This window comes from Mesoplodon densirostris, chromosome 9 (genome assembly GCF_025265405.1).
Source record: "Mesoplodon densirostris isolate mMesDen1 chromosome 9, mMesDen1 primary haplotype, whole genome shotgun sequence".
NCBI classification, from domain to species: Eukaryota; Metazoa; Chordata; class Mammalia; order Artiodactyla; family Ziphiidae; genus Mesoplodon; species Mesoplodon densirostris.
In genome coordinates this window covers 37458725-37480611 of record NC_082669.1, presented here as the reverse complement: position 1 = coordinate 37480611, position 21887 = coordinate 37458725, and the positions used below count along the sequence as shown (strand labels likewise).

Genomic DNA, 21887 nt, shown 5'->3' with positions numbered 1-21887 from the left:
TCCCCATCTAGACCTTAAGGATCGTAAAGTCAGGAATCTTTTTTCTTTTTTGTCTCACATTTGGGTCTTTAACATTCTGGCACTGGGTCTAGTTAATGCTTATTAAATGTCCAAGGACAGGATAGAATTTTACACTCTGTGTTCAGACTTGGTCTTAGGTTACAGCCTTCCTCTGGGGGTTATGTCAAGGCTAATTTAGTTGCAAAACACAGAGACTATAGTGGAATTGTGTCCTTTTTTTGTTAGTGTAGTATCCAAGGCCTTCACCTGGGGAATCTCTCATGAGATGGCAGCTTTTGGGGAGTCCATGCTGTGTTCCCCTCCTTGGTTGCCCCAGAAGAGAGTTCTTTCCTCCCTAACACTTTGCAGCTGGAGCAGGTGGCCTTAGACTTGACCTTACAGCTTCTCCTACATGGAGCCTTAAGTCTGGAGCAAACGATGCAAAGGTAAGAGGTCATTAAGATTCATTAAGGGTACCTTCAGAGGCTAGCAGTGTTGCATAGCAGTGGTAAAGATGTTCTGGCCAGACTATCCTTGTTAAAAGACAATTGTTGGGCCACTGGACATTCCAACGATGCCTCAGTCCCTATCCATCTTCTCAGTTGGTTCTATAGCCTCTTTTCTAATCATTGAACCCCGACATATTTCTTTTTTTTCCTTAAGATAATTAGAATTAGTTTCTGTTGTCTGCAGTCAAGAAACGCTACTGATCCCTTCAATCAAGATGGCTTCAGGCAAGGCAAATTTATTATAGGGATACAGAGGTGTCTCATGAAACAATTCAAACAGGCCTTCCCTGACCACCCTGTATAAAATAGTTCCCATCCCCCTTGCCACTCTCCATCCTCTTATTTTGCTTTACTTTTCCTCATAGCATTTATCATCTCCAGACATAGCATCCATTTGTTCATTGCTTTCACTGGACTGTCAGTCCATGAGAGCAGGGACTTTGATGGCTCCCTGCTATTTCCCCAGCACCTGGCACATTGCTGAATGAATACTTAAATAAATGAAAGAGAACCGAGGCTCATAAGGGACTGCAATTGAAAACTGGAAAACCATCGGGACCTGGGGCAGTTTCTCTCCTAAGGGTCAGTCTGTAGGGCCACATGTTTATTAATCTTTACCTTTCTCTTCCCCATCTGCTTTTTGGCTTCTCCCTACAGACTAAGATGGAGGGAGGGAGGAACAGAGAAACAAGATGGTTTAAACCAGAGGTTTTTAAACCTAGTAGCTCATTAGAATCATTACAGGATCATTTTAAATACATTGATTCCTGGGTCTCACTCAAGACCCCCTGTATCAAAATTTCCACAAATGGGGCTCTGAGATCTATAGTTTTAACATCCATATTTAGACAGCTAGGCACTGAATTATAGATGGGTCTCTGAGAACCTCTGCTTTAAACAAATCAAGCTTTCCCCAAAATGTTTAGAGTGACATCTCCAACAAATGTTTACTGAGAATACCTAATAGGAGCCAAGCATTGGTGTAGGTGCTAAGAGTCTGTAGGAAAGAAAACTAAAGTCTCTGATTTTCTTGTGGTTAATCCCATACACAGGAAAAGCGAGGGAAATGCCTTCTTTCTTTATTCATTCCATTTCACAAATATCTTGAAAACAGATTGGTACTATTATTGTAAGGGTAGGGTCCTAGTTGAGATATCAAAAGACCTAATTTCTAATCTTGCCTCTGCCACCTACAGGCTTTGTCTTCTTGGGCATGTCATGTCCCTACTCTGAGCCTTAGTTTCCTCAACAAAAAATTGGGATACTATCCTCTCTGTGTACCTCTCAGAGAGTTATAACAATTAGAAGAAATAATGCAAAAATGTTTTGAAAATTACACAAATGTCAGCTACTGTGTTTTTTCCACAGATCGTATAGTTTCTACACATTGTTTAGAACACTTTGGTTGTGTGTTCCCGACAGTCGCAGTAACAGAAGAATAGTGTTCCAAAGTTAATAATGTCCTTTTATGATTGGACTTATCTACCACCTGGTCTGAGTTAAGCACATTATAAACATTATATCACCTTCAATTTCTATAACACTTATTACTGGTATCATATTTGGTAATATCTATATTGTTCTTTAATGACTTTCCTTGTTAACTTGTTTTTCCAACCTCCTCATAAAATCGTCAATCACGGGCCTGTTTTGTGCGTGTCATGTGTTCTCCAAGGCACCGGGTATAAAGATGGGAAGTTGGTGCTCCATAAATACCTGTTGATGGAATAATTGAATGGATAAGGTTATTTTTATGATAACAGAGTGTGTGCCCTGTTTGTTATCATCAGCCATAGGAGTAGGGAGGCAGGAAATGAGGAGAGACTGTAGTTAATGCCTGCATTAAAGTCTTTTTCTTTGTTTCCTCCCTCTCACTTTTTATGGAATCTGAGAGAGATGGCTGACAGGATGTGGGTGGGAATAGATGGATCTGACAGGGACTAGCGTTTTAAGGCTGCATCTATCTGTTCTGCTAAAGGATTGATCTGAGTAGTGTACAATGGGGAAGGTATTGGAACGTGTGAATTTTATAGTACATGTTAAAGTGGAACTTATGACAGACAAAACTCTTGGGATTGTAAGAATTAAAACACAATAAAGTTGGGTAATGCTTAGACCAAAATATTAATACAACTCTGCACTATGTCACATCTTTTCTCTAAATTTGCAACGTCATACTTTTTTTTTTTTTTTGCGGGGTACGCGGGCCTCTCCCGTTGCGGAGCACGGGCTCCGGACACGCAGGCCCAGCAGCCATGGCTCACGGGCCCAGCTGCTCCGCAGCATGTAGGATCTTCCCGGACCGGGGCACGAACCCGTGTCCCCTGCATCGGCAGGTGGACTCTCAACCACTGCGCCACCAGGGAAGCCCTCAATGTCATACATCTTGATTGACAAGATCTCGTAATCTATTTGAGGAAGAGTAAGTAGAGAGATACCTAAACATTTTTTTAATGAATGGGTAAACTAAGTCACAGCCAAGGAAAGTGGCTTAATCCTTGGGATTTATCAAACATGGTTATTAAAAATTGAACCCATTTTATCTAATTTAGAATATTCGGAGGCTTTAATTTCTAAATCTAGCTGCTTATGTGGAAAAAATGTATAGTAATGAGCTTTGAATGCAATAGCATTCATCAATTCATTTACTTCAATGGGGTAATTATTCTGAATTTTATAATAATGAACAAAATATAGGTAATTTTTGTGATTAGGCAAGTTAGCAAGAAAAAAAAAGATAGATATTTGCACCTTTTGGTTGGTTAAAATCTATCTCCCTGCATGTGAGCACCTGCTAGGAGATATAATGGTCATTATGATCTTGATAATTTGAATGCTCATCTTTGCATTTTTCCAGTTTACATTTGGGAGTTTAAACAAATAAGATCTGCTTTCTATAAAGGAAAGCCTAAATTTGAATTAGGCAAGATATGATGAGTTCTTGCTGGACTTGGATGTATTTACTCATTGGCAAGAGCAACCTGCGTTGTGCAATCAGTTCATGGTCACAGGACATAGCTTAGGGGCAGAGAATTAAAATACCTGTCTTGCATGTACACTCTGCTATATTTAAAATAGATAACCAACTAGGAACTACTATACAGTACAGGGGACTCTGCTCAATACTCTGTAATAACCTAAGTGGGAAAAGAATTTGAAAAAGAATGGATACATGTATACGTATAACTGAATCACTACGCTATACACCTGAAACTAACACAACATTATTAATCAACTATACTCCCATATACAATAAAAAAATACTAAACATTGTTTTTATTTTGATACAGGTTTTTCTACATACTGTTAAATGATACATATGTGTATATACATATACAAAGACACATATTTAAATAAAAACATATCATATTGTATACAAAACAAAAAACCTGTCTTGGTCCAAACTCCTTATTACACTTTTGATTAGGAGCTTTTCCTGTGGTTAGCAGGCTCCTCTCACATTCCCCAGCCCCATAGAAGGGCAGGTTAGGCCCTCCCTTTCCTAGCCTGTCAGACTCCCCCAGACCAAACCCTTGGACCACTATGTGGAAAAATAGAACTGTCCACGAAGGGTCAGGTATATCACAGAAACAAATCACAAAGTAGGAGGAGCAAAGATTCTGTTAACTTGAATGTACCCCTCAAAGCCCAGTGGAAGGTGCTTCCAGTTTTAGGCTTTCCCAACCATAGCGTCCTTCAGGGAGGCTCCCTTCATTTCTGACCTGTGTCTCTCCCTCCTCCTGTTCTACATATTTCAAACTCTCAGGAAAGAGCCACCATTTTCCCACAGGTTTAGCCCAGAGTTTAGCTGATTACATTCTTTTGACTCTAGGTCTCCCTTTGACAGATGAGTGGGCGGAGTTTGGCAATACATCCCACTGCATCTAAGAAAAAGATTTCTAAGTTGTAAAGTACTATAAAATATAATAATAATTATTACCTTCAACATTCCAAATTAATTTACTCTTTGTCTACCCAGATGTGGGATAGAATGGAGGTGATGAAAAATGTTGAAAATAACTATAGATGAATCCTTTGGCCAGGGAAACGTCTATCAAACAGCAGTTATTAAATATATATGGTATCCAGAGATTGTGTATGAGGCCAGTAGGAAGATTTATTTATTCATTGTATATTTACCGAGTGTCTTCTACCAGTGTCTGGAAACAGTGGATAGTAATGTGTTTGTAATCTAATAGAGGAGATTGCTTTTACATACATAAATATTAGACAACAAAATAGAATCTCACAGACAAATACATAACTATCTCCCCATCTTAAAACTTCGCGTGGCTTCTCAAATTAAGTAAAAGTTTCTTAGTTTGGCATTTAAGCCTTCTAAGTTTTTGCTCTGTCCTATCTTTCTGTTTGTCTGTTTGTTTGTTTGATGTATCTCTATAGAAGCATTGTCCAATAGGAATATAATGCAAGCCACATATGCAGTTTTATTTTTCTTTGTAGTCATATTTGAAAAGTAAAAAGAAACAAGTGGATTAATTTTAATAATGTATTTTATTTAAGCAATATATCCAAAATATTATCGTGTTAACATATAATCAGTATTTTAAAACTACAGAGCTATTTTTATGTTTTTTTGTAGTAAATTTTCAAAATTTGGTGGGTATATTACACTTACGGCACATCTCAATTCAGACTAGCCACACTGCAAGCTCTCAAAAGCCACATATGGGGCTTCCCTGGTGGCGCAGTGGTTGAGAGTCCGCCTGCCGGTGCAGGGGACACGGGTTCGTGCCCCGGTCCGGGAAGATCCCACATGCTGCAGAGTAGCTAGGCCTGTGAGCCATGGCCGCTGAGCCTGCGCGTCCAGAGCCTGTGCTCTGCAACGGGAGAGGCCACAACAGTGAGAGGCCCGCGTACCGCAAGAAAAAGAAAAAGGCCACATATGGCTAGTGGCTACTGTACTGGACAGGTCAGGTAATCTGTATCCAGGTTATCCCATGTTTTGTATACATGACCTGTATTGCCTCTTCTCCTTTGTGCCTGGCTACCATGTGGACTTTTCCCACTCAGATAGAAATGTTTTTTCTCTACATATAGCAGATACCACATTCTACTGTGGCTTTTTGTATATATGTGTTCTCCCCCCGCCCCTTACCATAAGAGACTTCCCAGTCTCAATCCTCTCCCAATAGGGTTCCTTCTGTCTTAAGAGGTAGCCGTTAACCTCCTTTTTATGGTAACTATTTCCTTCCTCTTCTTTACTGTTTCAGCACCTAAGTATGCATTCTTTATTCATGTTTTTGAACTTTATAAAAATGGAATAATACATTATATATTCTTTCGAGAGTGGTTTCTTTTTCTTAACGTTATATTTTAAGATTCATCTATATTATGGCATGTAGTTTGTTCATTTCTCTATTATATTCTATGTCTATTATTATATGACAATTTAACCATTTTGTTGTTGATAGAGGACATTGGGTTGTTTGCAGTTTTTAGCTATAACAATGGTACTGCTGTTAACATTCTTGCACATGCATCTTGGTGCACATGAGCCTTTCTTAGGGTATATACCAGGAAGTGACATGCTTGGTCATGTACAGGCCTGTGTTCTTAGTCATGCACAGGCCTCTGTACTTTAGTAGATAAGGCCAAACAATGTTTCCAAACTGCTCTATTAATTTACTCTCCCTATAGTAAAGTGAAAATTCCTGTTGCTCTACCCCTAGTGAGAACACTTGTAACTGTCAGTCTCTTTCATTTTAGCCATTCTGCTCGGTGGTGTAGTGTTATCTTGCTGCGGTTCAAATTTCCCTGTTCTCTTATAAGATTGACACTTTTTCACAGGTTTACTGTTTATTTGGATTTCTTCCTCGGTAATTTGCCTGTTCATTTCTTTTTCTTATGACTGTAGTTCTTTATATATCCTGGATACAAGACTTCTCTTGGTTCTATATACTGTAAAGTTTTTTCAGCTTTATTGAGCGATAACTGACATACAGCTCTGTACAAATTTAAGGCGTACAGCATAATGCTGTAATTTCTTATTTGATTCTGAGGCTTGCTTTTTAGCTCTTTTAATGGTGTCATTTGATGAAACCAGGTCTTAAATATTAATGTGGTCAATTTGTCAGTTTTTCTATTATAATTAGTGCTTTTGGATTAATTTAAAAAGTCTGTCCCCTACTCTTGAGGTCATGGATATTTGCTCCTATTTTATCTCCTAAAAGCTTTATTGTTTTGCCTTTCAAATTTATGTCTAATATCCACCTGGAATTGATTTTGGTGTGTAATGTAAAGAGCCCAATTTCATTTTTTTTCTTCCAAATGGAAATCTATTTGTCCCAACACCAATTATTGAAAACCATCCTTTAGGCATTGCTCTGCATCGCCATCATGACAACGTAAATCAAACTTTCATGTACAGATGAGACTTTCTGGGCTCTTTATTCTTCTTTTTTTTTTTATATATATATCAGGGGTTGGCCGACTGCATCAGTCTCCTGGGGGAGGGGCTGGCGAGGCTCAGACCTATCGTTGGGAGCGGCTGTTGCTACTGAAGCCGTGGCGCATCTCTGGGCTCTTCATTCTGTTTTATTGGTATATTGGTGCATCCTTGATCCAATACCACACTGCCTTAATGACTATGGCTTTATAATAAAGCTTGATATCTGGTTGCACAAGTCTTCTTCCTCCTCTTCCTCATATATACTTGTTTTATTTCCTCCTCTTCCTCATGTATACTTGTCTTTACTCTTCCATAAACTTAAGTTAGCTCGTTAAGTTTCTCTTTCTCACACACACACACACGCACACACAGAAATCTACTGAAATTTATCTGGAATTGCACTGGGTCTACAGATTAATTTGGGGAGGCTTGACATCTTTCAGTATGGAATCTTTCAATCTGTGAACGTGTTATTATCTCTTATTTGTTTAGGTCTTGTTCAATGTTTTTAAAATGTTTCCTTCATATAGGTCTTGCACTTCTTTGATTTATTCCTAGATATCTGATATTGGTTTGAGGGTATTGTAAGCTTCAAATCCTCTAACTTAAAGAAAATTCAATTCTGTTTTTTTCCTGGAATATAGAAATAAGTATTTTTTAAGAATACTATTTTTGTGTCTATTAACCTTGTTAAACTCTTATTAATTGTAACAATTTATCTGCAAATTCTTTTGGATTTGCCACATACATAGTATTGATACTATCTATGAAAAATAACGATTTTGTTTCTTCCTGTTCAATCTTTAGTCGGTTATTTTTGCCTTACTCCGTTGGCTACGGACATTCGGGGCAAAAACGGGCATTCTTGTCAGTAGTACACTTTTAATCATACTAAGCCCTTCTGCCTCAAGCCAACAGCGTGTTAACTGTTAGTTCCCAGCTGGAGGGTATGAGTGAGACGCCTACGCTCTCCTTTCCGCGCCCGCAGCGAATTAAGGCAGAGAGAACTCCTCCCTCAAGCTAAGCTCATCCGAAAAAGGAGCCTGCAGCCGCCTCTGGTTGCTGTGCAACGGCGTCGTCCTGACCCGGAGTAGGTGCCTACGGGTTAGAAACACGTGCCGCCTCTTCCGCATTCCGGGACTACATCCCCCACAATGCCGCGCGTCGCGGGCGGCTGGTCTCCGTAGTGGGGGAAGGGCCGGGCCAGGAGGCGGAGCGGAAGCGGAGTGCGAGGGACGAGAGGAGTAAAATCTCCACCAGCTGGGAACCAACCTTATCCCTGATTCCCAGCCCCGGCCTTTCTCCATCCCGACCTGGAGGCTGTTTCGTAGGCGCAGGAGGCTGCTGACGCCCGCTAATCGGCTTTCGCTGTGCCGCCCCGGCTTGGAAGCCCGCTGGCGTCGGCGACGGTGACGAGAAGCCCACAAACAAGGTAATGGGGAGAGGGCGAGAGGGAAGGCGTCTCCGCTTGCCCTGTCCGCGTCTCTGGCTGAGCCCCTCGGGCCGGCGGCCGCCCCTCCTCCGCCGCGCTCCGCACCGGTCCGCACCCCGCCCCATTGGGGCCGCTGCCGCCGGGCGTCCACGGAGCCCCGGCTCGGCCACTGGCCCGCAGCCCCCGGCCACGGCCGGGGAGGCTCTTTGTCCCTGCCCCTCCGGGTCTGACAGCCGCGCCCCCTTGGCCCCGGGCGGAGAACCGAGCGTGGCTCGGGCTGTGTGATCCGAGCAGGGCGGGCTCGGTCCCGTGGCCGCTGGCGCTGGGGAGCGACTGACCTGAGCTGGGGGTATGGAGAGCCCGCGCGGCAGCCGCACTCACTTCTCTTTCTGTTTCTGACAGCTCAGTTCTCTTCTGCTTTGAGAGAGAGAAAGTCAAATGCCCTTTTTAGATTTCCTCTTCAAAACTCAGCTCCTGGGTGACTGGTAAGGATGAACTTAAACAGCTGCGTCGACTGCGGCTTATACTCTCGCAAGCCTTATTAAGACAGCCGGGGTGCCAATCCCGCTCGACGCACTGCCTGGCTTTAGTGACCTTGGTTAATTAAAGGCTCTAAGCCTGAATTTTCTCACCAAATGGCGGTAACAGTACAAACCTTTAAGATGCTAGAATAAGAAGTAATATGCTTACAACGCCATGAATTCTTCGCTTGACGAAAAAATTCTTTTGAGTATGATATATTAGCTATACTGAAGTGGCCCCTAGATTGGTGAGTTTTGTGTTTTTCCTTGTTTAATCGTTAGCACTCTAGGTTGTGTGTTCTTCACTTTATATATACCTTGCTCACCTTAAACCTAAGCAAAGAATTCTTTAAAATATGCTGTCTTCTCAATTTCCGCTGTTTTAAGATGCCTGAGAATGTTCTTAGGAAATTGATGACTTTGCTTTTCTGTGGATCAGCTTTAGGTTCAAGGACTTATTCACCCCACTCCCAGCTGTGTCCTATAGGGGATCCTTAGAGGAGCTTAAGTGTTTGTTCTGGCAGAATAAGCATTTAGGTGTGCTGCAGTCCTGACGTGGGGCTTCACCATCTTTACCCTATGTCAACTTTTTTTCTTCCTCTCTCTACACTTTCCCACTGTTTAGTAATTTCCCATCTTTGGGATTTGTGTTTCCAAGTTGTAGTTTTTGGTCTCAGGATAAACTGAATGATTGCAGTACATTTTATAAGGAATGACTTGAAACATTTCACATTAGTTCTTCTTCAGTTTCGATTGTTCTTGCACTGTTTTCTCTGAACTTTAGTGACATAGGTGTTGAGTTTTTCTTAAGGGAAATCATTATGGTCCTTAGTTGAAATTGTTTTCAGTTAAAATGTATGTCCTGTACTACTTTGAGTTCAAACACTGTTGTGCAGTCTGTGAAATAACATGTTCTGAGTAATGCTGTTTTTGAAGGTATGGTGAGGAAAAGCCAGTGGAGCATGATGAATTTTGTGTACTGTTTTGAGTGACGCATGCATTAAAAAAATACCTTTACAAAGAAAAGAAGAAATCTAATGAATGTATTTCATAAGAATACCAGAGAACCAGAGAGTAAATAGGTGAAAAATTTAAACTGTGGGAGATGGCATAATGCACATAAAGATTTCTGATTCATTTAAAAATGTGTGGCAGAGGGCTTCCCTGGTGGCGCAGTGGTTGAGAGTCCGCCTGCCGATGCAGGGGGACACGGGTTCGTGCCCCGGTCCGGGAAGATCCCACATGCCCTGGAGCGCTGGGCCCGTGAGCCATGGCCGCTGAGCCTGCGTGTCCAGAGCCTGTGCTCCGCAATGGGAGAGGCCACAACAGTGAGAGGCCCGCGTACCGCAAAAAAAAAAAAAAAAATCTGTGGCAGAAATACTCGTTTTGAGTAACAATTTTTCTCTGTTGGTGATATTTAGTGCTGTTCAGGACAGAGAGTAATGGCTGTGGAAATAGGAGGCCTTGATTCTTGTCCTAGCTCTGTCACTATTTATACAACCTTCGTTTCCTTTGCGGTCCTCGATTTCCTTCTCTCTCAAATAGTGAATTGATCTGATTCCAAGGACTCTTCTAACTCAGACTTTGCAATGATAAGTTTTTTTAATGTGGAAAAAAATGATGTAAACCCTTTTAGTCATTTACTTGTGTCTTAGGTTTTTTTATTTTCCACTCACCGTGAGGAAGGGGATATACACGACAGAACTAGAAAGCTGCCATAAACAAGAATCTCTCCTGACCACTTCATCCCTCTTTCATGAGCTGCACATGTTTTCTCTGCATTTTTCACATGCTTAGTTCTCTTCCTCCCTACTAAGTATCTCTTTTTTTTTTTTTTTTACTCATAGCCTCTTTATTATGCCTGCTTTTTTTTTTTTTTTTTTTTTTTTTTTTTGCGGCACGCGGGCCTCTCACTGTTGTGGCCTCTTCCGTTGCGGAGCACAGGCTCCGGACGCGCAGGCTCAGCGGCCATGGCCCACGGGCCCAGCCGCTCCGCGGCATGTGGGATCTTCCCGGACCGGGGCACGAACCTGTGTCCCCTGCTTCGGCAGGCGGACTCTCAACCACTGCGCCACCAGGGCAGCCCTATGCCTGCTTTTATATGACTTGAGTTTGTCAATCCCTAATTCAACTTCATTGTTTCTTTCTGTGATTTCTTTTACTTTTTGCTCCTACCCCCAACATATTGGTTTTTTTAGGGGCCAATTTTTGTTGGAGGCCTCAGGCAAAGGTGCCCAGTGCTAGTCTACTTAGCTGTGGAAGGGGACATGGGGTCATGCGGCACAGAACATGATTGGCTGAGGCAGTGGGGAGGTCAGGTTCCAAGACGGAAATATTTAGTAGTGCGTAATATATTTTGGAGTAAACTTTTACTGTGGCATAGTGATTGGGTAGTTTACCTTTTGCTCTAAGATTTTCTTCTTAACCCTGACTTATTTTACCCATTTTCTTTTATCTGTCTTTATACTCTTCAATGTTGTTGTCTTCTCTTGCCTCTCCCCAATATGCCATCGAAAAATGATCTTATATCTTGAGATGTGATATTTCTGTATCTTAGCTGGAATTTTAGTGTAGCTTCTCCCAAGGCAGTTCACATTTTAAATCTTACACCTAATTAGGAGTGGATGCTGTGTCCTATGTTAAATTTTTTCCCCTAGATATTAGCCTCAGGCAATATTATGGAGAGAAAATAGAAAATATTTTAGGAATGAGCCTCTCCCCTGAAATTACATTCAAAGGCAAGTCTGTGGCGTACTTATTTCTTTTTTTGGAGAGAACTCTCTGAACCTCTGCGCTTTAGTGAACATACTGTGTCTTTTTGTAATAAATATCTGCTTTTCCAGCTATAAATTCCTTAGGAGACCAATAGGCAGAGATTCTTCTAGCAAATTTGGCTGAATGAGAGCCTCTGTGCTTGCTGGTTGCTGCTGTCGCTGTCAGTAGTTACTTTAGCTATAGTCAACGGCACAAAAAGTAGAGTACTGAATGAATGCAGAAATGGGATTTGAAGGAAAGATTTCCAAGGTAGGATTGGCCATCCATTAATGTTTTCAGCCTTGCTATTGCAACGTTTGCATAAAAATACCAATACAAGGAAGTATTTCAAGATAGGCAGTGTACAATGTAGTGTTTTTAATATTTTTGACTGCAGCCCGTAGCAAGAGATCTTTTTACCTCAAGACTCCATAGATATGTAACTCTGTGTGTGCATATCTGTGTATGAAAAAAATATATATATAAAAATGAAAAAAGTTTCCCAAAACAAAATCTGTATTGTGTACAACCTACTCTGATGGTTTCTGTTTCATCTTGTTTATAACGTGCCAGTTGAAAAGTAGATTCTTGTTCCTTGCTTTTGAAAAAACGCTGGAGTCCTGGGCTGAGAGTTTGAATGCCTAATTTCCCCCATTTTTTTGACATTGGGTAGTCATTACCCTCCTTGTGCTTCACTTTCCTTGTCTTTAAAATGAGTGTGTTCTAGTTTAAATATTCACTGATTCTCCATCTTTACTTTTCCCTAGTAATAATGTTGTACTAACATATTTGTCTTTAGGTCTTTGGCTAGGGAGAAACCACTGAAAAATTGCTCAGACATATAGTTGCTTGCATGGTTGTTGTTTGGCAAGTGGCATAATAGAGCTTTGAACAGATCTTTGCTTATGTGTAAATCTTGTAAATTGGAGTGACTACATTAAGACCTGTAACACAGTAAATATACAAATTAAGAAAAAAATTTCCCCATGTTCTTTGTCTTTCTACTTTTGTGCTTTTTAACAAGGGATATTTTAGAGTTTGAAAAATTGTATTTAAAATGCTTAATAACAATTGTAAAGTAACGTGCCAGTGGATTGCTATATAGACTTTATTCCTGCCTCATCTTACCACTGCCCTTTTCATAGTAGAAAACACCAAAAAGAGTATGTTTTTCTGTGTAAAGTCCACCGTGTCAAGTCATTACTGTTCATATGTTACCAAACAGTGGAACTGTCATTTTCATAAGAAAGGGGAATACAGAGCTTTCTTTGCTTGTGAGTTTCCTTTTGTTCACTTTGGACGATTTCTCCAAACCAGGCCATTCCATGTGGGGATTGGGATCACTCTCATTCTCCTGTGTTTGTACTGAGGAGACTAGGAATGAGGAATTTACTCCTCCTCCCAAGATTCTGGTTGGAATTCTAAAGGTTTTAGTTAGAAGGAAATTGGAACCAGACTTTGTACTTCCTCTTCTTTCTCAGATCAGACCTCCTTAGAGGGCCTTCCTTGACCTCATACCTCATGTAGACTCCTCACACATTCTCACATCACCCTGTTTATTTTTTCCATAGCAATTTATCACAAGCTGCAATTGGCTTGTTTCTGTGTTTGCTTGTTACCATCCCACTCCTACTAAAGCGTGATCTCCAGAAGAGCAGGAATCCTGTCTCGTTTCATCTTTTACATTTCCTGTTTCTGGCACATAGTAGGTGCTTTAATAAATATTGTGAATGAATAAGTGAGCAAATGAATGAATAAATCAAGTTCTTTCATGCTTTAAATGAAACTGCACCTAGTAAAGGTTGTGTTTGATTATGGGTCTTTCTACATACCCCCCACTCTGTTCCTTTTTTTTCTGGAAATGTGTTCTTTCTTATCATTGTATTTACTGATCATGGTGAAGATATCTACATCCAGAAGACCTTGTATTTATCTTTGTTTTACTTCATATTTTTTCTATTGTAGTTTTTTGCCTATGTTAAAAAAAAAAAGACAGAGATGGAAGATTTCTTAAATTCTTCTTGTAGCAACTTTGTAATATCTTGATTTATGTGAATCAACATATTTGAACTTTAATATGTGAACTTGATAATTTAAAGAACCGTCCAAATTACACATCTTCAGAATTTTAGGATCATTGCCCTAAACCGCCATGACTGTTCTCTTGTTACATTCCTTTAAAGCAAACAAGAGCAAGGTTCATTTAATGTTACAGTTCATTCAGTACTTACCAACGCAGTCCTTCCAGTGGAGTACAGGAGGTAGCACAGTGTAGAGACAAACCTAGATACTGAGTCAGCACAGGTGTCCAGGACCAGTGCACTTTCTGCCACTAAGTCGCTGCCTCATTTTAGGCAGGACAGTTAACATCTCTGGGCTTTAGTTCTTTCCTCTGAAATGTGAGACTCTTGAATTAGATTTCTTCTCAGGTCCTTCCAGCCTAGAAATGGATAATTGAAGAATACAGTTGTCCCTCGGTATCCGCAGGGCATGGGTTCCAGGTCCACCTCCACCTTTACCACTCCACAGCCATGGATACCAGAATCTATGGGATGCTCAAGCACCTTATATAAAATGGCATATTATTTGCATATAACCTACACACGTCTTCCTGTGTACTTTAAACCATCTCTAGCTTACTTATAATACCTAATACAGTGTAAATGCTCTGTAAATAGTTGCCGGTGCGTGGCAAATTCAAGTTTTGCTTTTGGAACTTTCTGGAATTGCTTTTTCTTAAATATTTTCTATCTGCAGTTGGTTCAGTCTGTGGATATGCAACCCACCAAGTGTAATTTTATCTTGAAATTCCCATCTCCTCTGCCCCTCTACCCCCCAGAAACATTGCAGGGAGGTCATATTGGTACTTAGGAGATGGTGGGGTTAGGCTCAGGGGTGTGCTTAAATATAAGGCATCTCTGCTGATTGTTCTCCAGGCTGTATGGGAGTTGTGGCTGCAGTGTAGGGCATGTTACTCTTGCCCTGAAAGGACCTGGGACTTAAAGAGACAAGGTGTACACACATGACTGAGTGATATGATGTGTAAAATCAGTTGGTATAAAGTAATGTGCTGTGAGATGTGAGAGAAGGCCAAAGTGGGCTAGAGTAAGGTTATGAGGTTTTGAAATCCTTCTGGCGCAGGTAGCATTTAAGCAGATACTCTAGTCTCACTTTAGGTTATATGGAAGCGGAACTGTTCTCATCAACAGCATGCTATTACGTCATCTTTTAGGACTGGGTAATTCTTCAGTGACTACTACCAATGCGGTATTTCATGTTGTACAAAAATTCTGCGAAGAAATTTTTTTCAAGACTGCAGCCTGACTGCTACCGACTGAATGAGAGGATGTAAGGAAACGTATCTGGTAAATAAAAATATTATATAACTGTAAGGTATTATTGTAAGTAGATCGGGTAAGGGGTCCCTGGAGGAAGAGAATCAGGCATGGCTTTCTTGACGTGAGAGAAGCCATTTTTGGCCTAAGACATTTTGTGATCTAAGCCTAGCCATAATGCTTGCCCTTGAACAGGTCTCAGTAATTAATGATCTTAAGGGCACAGAAGAATGCAGAAACATTCAAGCAAAGATAATGATATCAGTTGTAAAGGCTCCAAGTTCTGTTTCAGTGGTGAGGATTAGCCTGAAGTGCTCAACTGCCAGGTCAGCTGTAACCTAAGGGATGACTTTGACCTTTTCTGATCCTTCTGACTTCAATCAAATAAAGCGTGGGCTGCCCAAGCCCCTTCCTGAATATGCATATACCCTTAGCTGAAAACTTCCCCAATTTTACTGTTCCGAGAGACACTGCTTTGGGAAAGATCCCTCCTTACTTGCTGCAAATAATAATAAACCCTTCCTTCTGATCTTCGGCTTGGTTGTGTCTTTTGGCTCAACACCCATCAAAAGGCAAACCCAGTTTTCGAGTAACATTATTATTGTTATTGAATGAGACAGAGACTGGCTTGATTGGGGGAGATATTTCTGTGATTAGTGGGAAATAAATTTTGTCTTTGGGGACTGGTTTCTGGGAGGGACATGAGAGCTAATCAGGAGTTTTATTTGGGTCTAGTAAAACATCCCCTGTATTTTTTTTTTCTTAATTGATTATTTATTGAAGTATAATTGATTTACAATGTTGTGTTAATTGCCACTACACAGCAAAGTGATTCAGTTATACATATACATACATATATATATATATATATATATATATATATATATATATACCTACATATACACATTCTTTTTTTATATTCTTTACCATCATGGTTTATCACAGGATTTTTTTTTTTTTTTTTGGCTGTGCTGGATCTTCGTTGCAGTGCGCAGCCTTCTCATTGCAGTGGCTTCTCTTGTTACGGAGCACAGGCTCTAGGTGCAAGGGCTTCAGTAGTTGAAGTACACGGGCTCAGTAGTTGCAGCACGCCGTCCCCAGAGCACACGGGCTTCAGTAATTGCAGCATGTGGGCTCAGTAGCCGTGGCACACGGGCTTAGTTGCTCCACACATCCCCTGTATTAACTTAGGTTACTAAGATTGTTAAGAATTACTGGCATTGCTGTGTAAGTACCTGATACTAATACTAAATGTTAGCATTTATTGACATTAGTAACATGAGGTGTCATTTATCCTCACCAGTGTTACCTAGGTACTGTTGTCTCCATGATATAAGTGAGGACATGAGGGCATAGGGAGATAAAATAACTTGGTTAAGGTTTTAAAGATAGAATATAGTCAGTCACCCCTTTGTATCTGTGGGTTCTGCATCTGTGGATTCAACTGTGGATTGAAAATATTTTTAAAAAAATGCCAGAAAGTTCCAAAAAGCAAAACTTGAATTTGCTATTTATATAACATTTACATTGTATTAGGTATTATTTGTAATCTAGAAATGATTTAAAGTATATAGGAGGATGTGCATATGTTATATGCAAATACTGTGCCACTTTATATGAGGGACTTGAGCATCTGTGGATTTTGGTGTCTACTGGGGGTCTTGGAACCAGTCCCCTGCAGATACTGAGGGAGGATTGTACTGTACATAATTTCGTATGGAGATTGATAGAGAGTTCTTTGAGGCCGGAGGTGGGGTAGGAGTGGGAGTGCTACTTTTCGAAGAGGTGACATTTGAGCTAAATACTAAAGGATGAAAAGGAATAAGCCATGGGGAGAGCATTTCAAGCAGGGGATCAGCAGTTGCATAGACCCTGGGTTCAGAAAGAATTTGGTGTGTTTCACCTAGCTGGGCTGTAGCACAGTGAGCAAGGGGGAAGTGGTGTGAGATTAGGACAGACAGAGATAAGGGTAGAAGTCAGCTGTGCAGAACCTTCGGGATTGTGGTCCTGTTGCTGAACACAAGTCTGTATGCCTGATGAACAGTGAGGCCAAACTAACCAATGTGAGTTCAGAGCTAGGAAAGGTCTCTTGCAGGGACCGTGCAAGGAGAATGGGCAGCTCCTGCTCAAAAACCCTGAACTCTGGAATCTTGTGCTTATCACTATTGTATCTTTTTTTAAAAAATTTATTTATTTTTGGCTGCTTTGGTTCTTCATTGCTGTATGTGGCTTTCTCTAGTTGCGGCAAGTGGGGGCTACTCTTTGTCGCGGTGCATGGGCTTCTCATTGTGGTGGCTTCTTGTTGCGGAGCACTGGCTCTATATGCATGGGTTTCAGTAATTGTGGCATGCGGGCTGTGTAGTTGTGACTCGCGGGCTTAGAGTGAAGGCTCAGTAGTTGTGGCGCACGGGCTTAGCTGCTTTGTGGCATGTGGGATTTTCCCAGACCAGGGCTCGAACCTGTGTCCCCTGCATTGGCGGGGGGGTGGGGATTCTTAACCACTGCACCACCAGGGAAGCCCGTCACTATTGTATCTTGACTGCTCCTCCTTTGTTTCTGCATTCCCTGCCTTTTGTGTATCTGTCTGAATCTGCCGTTTGGAACGCAGGGGAGGCCTAGGAGGCTGCAGCCTTTTCCCTACAAATAAGAAATGGGGTGGGGGGACATGGAAAGACATTTGTACCCAGGAGGACCCCACAGGGTCCTGCTTGGTTTCAGTAAATAGTTTTAATTTTATTCTAAGTACAGTGGGAAACTCTTGAAGAGTTTTTTATTTTAATTAATTTTTATTGGAGTGTAGTTGATTTACAATGTTGTGTTAGTTTCTGCTGTACAGCAAAGTGAATCAGTTATACATATATATCCACTCTTTTTTAGATTCTTTTCCCATGTAGATCATTACAGAGTATTGAGTAGAGTTCCCTGTGCTATATAGTAGGTTCTTATTAGTTACCTATTTTATACATAGTAGTGTGTATATGTCAATCCCAGTCTCCCAATTTATCCCTCCCCTCCTTTCCCCCTTGGTAACCATAAGTTTGTTTCCTACATCTGTGACTCTATTTCTGTTCTGTAAATAAATTCACTTGTACCATTTTTTTAGATTCCACATAGAGGCGATACCACATGATATTTGTCTTTTCTCTGTCTGACTTACTTCACTCAGTATGACAATCTCTAGGTCCATCCATGTCGCTGCAGATGGCATTATTTCATTCTTTTTTGTGGCTGAGTAGTATTCCACTGTATATATGTACTACATCTTGATGGACATTTAGGTTGCTTCCCTGTCCTGGCTATTGTAAATAGTGCTGCAGTGAACATTGGGGTGCATGTGTCTTTTTGAATTATGGTTTTCTCTGGATATATGCCCAAGAGTGGGATTGCTGGATCATATGGTAGTTCTATTTTTAGTTTTTTAAGGAACCTGCATACTGTTCTCCATAGTGCATTGAAGGGTTGTGTATGGTAAAATATATAATATGAAATGTACCATTTTAACCATTTTTAACTGTGCAGTTCAGTAGCATTAAGTACTTTCATGTTCTTGTGCAACCATTGATGTTGGCAGATGAGAGGACCTTGGTCCTTGTCCTCTTTGAAGAAAGAATTCCACAGAGAGACTTTGTAAAGCAGGCACAGAGTTTATTGGAGGCACTGTATGTGCAAAGAGAACAAAGAAGCAGCTTATTTAGAGCAAAAGCAAAGTAGAAATACACACCCAGAGAAGAGTGTGGCTACCCTCCTTAATGAGGAGTGCACCAGAAAGGTGATTTAAATTCCTTACATGAGGCAGTTCTTCAGGGTTTTTGTTTTCCTCTGGCCCATTATCTTGGCTATTTTCCCACATCTGACCTGTCCCAGGGCCCTATCCAATATGTGTGTGCATCTTTTAGCCAAGATGGATTCCAGTGTGGAGGCCTCCGGGAAAATTTGACAGCACATATTATGGGGGTAGTGCCCCCTCCCTTTTGACCCCTGAGGAGCCTTCCTGTGCATGTGCAGCAGGGGAGGTCTCCTTGACCTCAGTAGTGATAGATGTGGTCATCTTATCTCTTTACCCCAGCAGAGCTCAGCTTCTGCCATTAACTTTTACCTTGAAGTGGCAGGGAAAACAAACTACAATTTACTCCGCCTGACAAACTCCAGCTGCTCAGCCCAGGAGCCCATCTACCTCCTACCTCACCATCACTGCTGTACATCTCCAGAACTTTTTCTTCATCCCAAAGTAAAGCTCTGTATTCTAAACTTTATTTTTGTTTTTTGGGGTTTTTTTTTGTGCTGTGCCACACGTCATGTGGGATCTTAGTTCCCCGACCAGGGATCCAGCCTGGCCCCCTGCAGTGGAAGTAGGGAGTCATAACCACTGGACTGCCAGGGAAGTCCCTGTACTCTAAACTTTAAACCATAACTCCATTCTCTCATCCCCCTAGCCACTGGTATCTACCTTTCTACTTTCTATCTCTGTATCTAACTCTTCTGGGTACCTATGTAAGTGGCATCATATAATATTTGTCTTTTTGTGTCTAGCTTTTTTTTTTTTTTTTTTGCGGTATACGGGCCTCTCGCTGCTGTGGCTTCTCCCGTTGCGGAGCACAGGCTTCGGATGCGCAGGCTCAGCGGCCATGGCTCACGGGCCCAGCCGCCCCGTGGCATGTGGGATCTTCCTGGACCGGGGCATGAACCCGTGTCCCCTGCATCGGCAGGCGGACTCTCAACCACTGCGCCACCAGGGAAGCCCTGTGTCTAGCTTCTTTAACTTAGTATCAATATAATATCTTTAAGTTTCATCTATGTTGTAGCTTGTATCAGAATTTTATCTTTTAAAGCTGAATAGTATTTCATTGTATATGTATATACCACATTTTGTTTATCTGTTCATCTGTTGTTTCCACCTTGCAGTGCTGCAGTGAACATGGGTGTACAAGTTCCTCTTTGAGTCCCTGCTTTTGAAACTGAGCAGGACCCTCTGGGGCCCACCTGGGTACAAAAGCCCTTCCATGTCCCCCTTTTCTTACTTGCGGGGTAAAGACTTCAGCCTCTTAGACTTCCTTGAATTTCTGAAGGGCAGATTCAAACAGTTGCTAATCATGGAAGTAAGGGTATGTAGAGGCAAAGGATAAACAATTAAGAAACTGTACTGCAGCGATTAAAGCAGTATCCTCGTTCCTCATTAAGGAATATACATAATATCTTTGAATTTTTCTGTAGGAACTAAGGTCCCCACCCAGGTGGCGGACGGTTAACTTCAGGTTGAGCACAAGATTCCTGGAGTACCACCCTGTTAACCTCATCACCAACCAATCAGAAGAAAGTCACACACTCTGCAGCCCTCACCCCAAATTTTGCCTATAAAAACTTCTTCCAGAAAATCATCGTGGAGTTCAGGGTTTTTGAGCAGTAGCCACCCATTCTCCTTCCTTGGCCCTATGATAAACCTTTCTCTGCTCCAAACTCCCACATTTCGGTTTGTTTGTCCTTGCTGTGCATTGGATACACGAACTTGTGTTCCATAACACTTTGAGTTCTTTTGTAGTTATACCCAGAAGTGGAATAGCTGGGTCAAATAGTAATTCTGTGTTTAATTTTTTTAAGAACTGCCATACTGTTTTCCACAGCACCTGCACCATTTTGTATTCCCAACAGCAATGCGTAAGAGTTTCAATTTCTCCACAACTGTACTAATAGTTGTTTTTGATTTTGTTTTTTTAATAATTGCTGTAGGGGAAGGAAAAAACCTTTTCATCTACCTTCTTAGGTTCAGTGCCCAGGGCTCTGCAAACTAAACTGACAAAAGATCGATTAAGTGGAGAAAAAGGTTTATTTCATGTGCAAATGGTGGTCATCACAAAAATGAAATGAAAGCTCCAAAGAAGCAGTTAGTGCTGAGAGCTTATATACCATTTAAACAAAGAGCCATAAATTGTGGAAATGTGACAAGACAAAGGAAAAGGAGTCAGCTTCTGGAAGTAGTAAATTGTGGGAAGGTGAATGAATGGGGGAAACTAATGGAAGATAAGGTTTGTTTTAGTAAGGTGTATTTGTTCAGATTTATCTCAGCATCCGTGCCTTGTCTCCTGTGATAAGAATGTTCTCACCTTTCTCATAGGTAATTCATGTCTTGCTTTTAGGTAGAAAAGGGGAGTACAGGGAGGCCTTCCTGTGTCTGCTATTTCTCAGTTATCTTCAGCTCAAAATAATCCTTATACCAAAGTGGCATATTTTGGGTTGGCATGTGCTGGTGCCCTTCATAGCCATCCTGATGGGTGTGAAGTGGTATTTCATTGTGGTTTTAATTTGCATTTCCCTAAGGATTAGTGATTTGAGCATCTTTTCGTGTGCTTATTGACAATTTGCATATCTCCTTTGGAGACATTTAAATTGTGACTATTCAAATCATGACTTGTTTTGCTCTGAGGACAGTGGCTTGAAGTGGGGTTGGAGAGGAATCTGGGAAACCACTTGAGGAGCAGCTGCAGGAATTCAATTGGAGATGATGGTACTTGGACCACACTCTATTGCCCTTCTTCAGATCTACCCCTCTACAGATACTTCATTTTAAGTGTGTCTCCTCTCCTTAATTCTTCTACCTTTGGGCCACATGGTGTGTAATTTCTTTTTTTTTTTTCCCTTAAATATTTAGTAGGTATGTGACCTACTTGTTTAATGTAATTTAATTAATTTATTTATTATTATTATTTTTTATTGGGGTATAGTTGTTTTACAATGTTGTGTTAGTTTCTACTGTACAGCAAAGTGGAGTTCCCTGTGCTATACAGCAGGTTCTTATTAGTTATGTGTTTTATACATTTTAGTGTATATATGTCAATCCCAATCTCCCAATTCATCCCCCCCACCTCGCTTTACCTCTTGGTGTCCATACGTTTGTTCTCTACATCTGTGTCTCTATTTCGGTGTGTAATTTCT

The 21887-nt window shown here is 41.1% G+C and overlaps 1 protein-coding gene across 1 annotated transcript in view; it reads left to right on the top strand.

Annotated features, from left to right (window-relative positions):
• The first annotated feature begins 8140 nt into the window (after positions 1 to 8140).
• The window catches only part of CCDC126 (coiled-coil domain containing 126), a 50896-nt gene continuing 37149 nt past the window's right edge, over positions 8141 to 21887 (top strand). Inside the window, exon 1 of the mRNA XM_060108464.1 lies at positions 8141 to 8350. The gene's annotated coding sequence lies outside the window, so the exon portion shown is untranslated. The remainder of the gene's footprint in view (positions 8351 to 21887) is intronic.